The sequence below is a fragment of the Hibiscus syriacus genome, unplaced genomic scaffold, assembly GCF_006381635.1.
Source record: "Hibiscus syriacus cultivar Baekdansim isolate YM2019G1 unplaced genomic scaffold, ASM638163v2 tig00111099_pilon, whole genome shotgun sequence".
Classification (NCBI taxonomy): Eukaryota; Viridiplantae; Streptophyta; class Magnoliopsida; order Malvales; family Malvaceae; genus Hibiscus; species Hibiscus syriacus.
In genome coordinates, this window is record NW_024062984.1 from 773,284 (window position 1) to 774,768 (window position 1,485).

The 1,485-nt window shown below is 35.6% G+C and overlaps 1 long non-coding RNA gene across 1 annotated transcript; it reads left to right on the top strand.

Moving 5' to 3' along the window:
* LOC120153210 lies at positions 1-1,485 on the top strand. Its single transcript, XR_005518770.1, has 3 exons — positions 1-292; positions 555-661; positions 1,405-1,485. It is a non-coding gene; the product is annotated as an uncharacterized LOC120153210 (long non-coding RNA).

Consider the following 1,485-nt stretch of genomic DNA (forward strand, 5'->3'; position numbering starts at 1 on the left):
GAGGATCTTAGGAGAGAGCCGGAAGGAAAAGGTAATTAATAGTCCCATTTTAAAACCAACGCTGTTAAGGCATGCATCAAAGTGTCGAGGTATTCATGCCTTTCCATAAGTGGGTGAATGATCATGCAGATGCCTGACTCGGGAGGTTATATTTGCTAAAGTCACCCTTTTTGAGTTCAAATGTTTACTCTAGTTCCTTGCAGAACCAAAACAAGGAATAGAAACTTGGAAAGTTGAACAAGATGAGTACTTGGCCAGTGCAGTTTATGAGCATATGCAATTGAATGAGCAGGTTCAGTGACAATAAACTGTTCATTTTTTATTTTTTATATAAATTTTAGTATTGTGAACCCTTGGGGGACATTTAACACGCAGGGTTTTGCAGGTGTGCTAAATTGCTTTCCAGGCACCATTTTCTGATAACTTGCAATAAATTTCTATAGTATTAGTTTTTTATTTCCTGTATTATAGTTCATAGGACTTTCAATTTCATCGTTTTCTGCTATTTTTTTCTAAATTAATGAAACCAACAATATTTTTGGTGTTTATGTTAGGTGCAGCAACAGATATGGTGCCCATCTGTAAGAGAGGAGAGTTACAACAGAACCATCAGCTAATTTATTGCACCCTTTGCAAACTTCAGCTTAACAGGGGCGACGAGGTTCTCCAATCAGCTTTTATCTTTTTTCACCATTCTTTATTGCAAACTTTTATGCATGGCAACTATTTCTTTGTGATGACTCTTATCATCCGATTGCTCCATGTTTTATTTGATAAGTTTTCCCAACCCATGTTGTGCTGACTCTTTATTTTTCTTGAAGTATCCATGTCCAAACCAATGTCCGGCATATATTCAAACAATGGCATGGTATATGATCTTTCAAAGACTTTAAAGGACATGAGAAAACTTTGAGAGAAAATAAGCATACGTGTGTCAAATAAATATCTCTATCCAATATTCATACCTAAGTCCGAGAAACATAGTTCCGAACCATGAATAGCCTGGATTTTCCACCCGAGAGAAACTCTTCCAACTGAATATGATAAACCCTATAAAACAACAAACCACTTTCATTTTTTCTTTATAGATTGAGATGTTCTTGAAGCTTGCTCTTATAACAAAATAAATACGTACTTGTCTCTTTCTCTATGATTTGTTGCTTGCGTGAAGGATATGAAACATTCAAGAAAAATAAAAAATGATTTGCTATAGTAATATGATTGTGTGCACTGCTTTTATGGTTTTTCTATAAATACAGTTGCTTGATAGCTAAGCCATTGACATTTCATTCGTAGTGTTCTATACTCTCATGTCGTCATTAGGAACAACGTGAGTAAACAGATCAAAAAAGTTGCCTCTGAGGTCAACTTTCGAACTTATCAACAATCTGGTCTTATTTTCAGGTTAATTTAGATATACTACGGTATCGATTAGCGGAAGCCCATGCAGTTCATCTTGAACGAGGGTGTAGATTAAAACCCAAG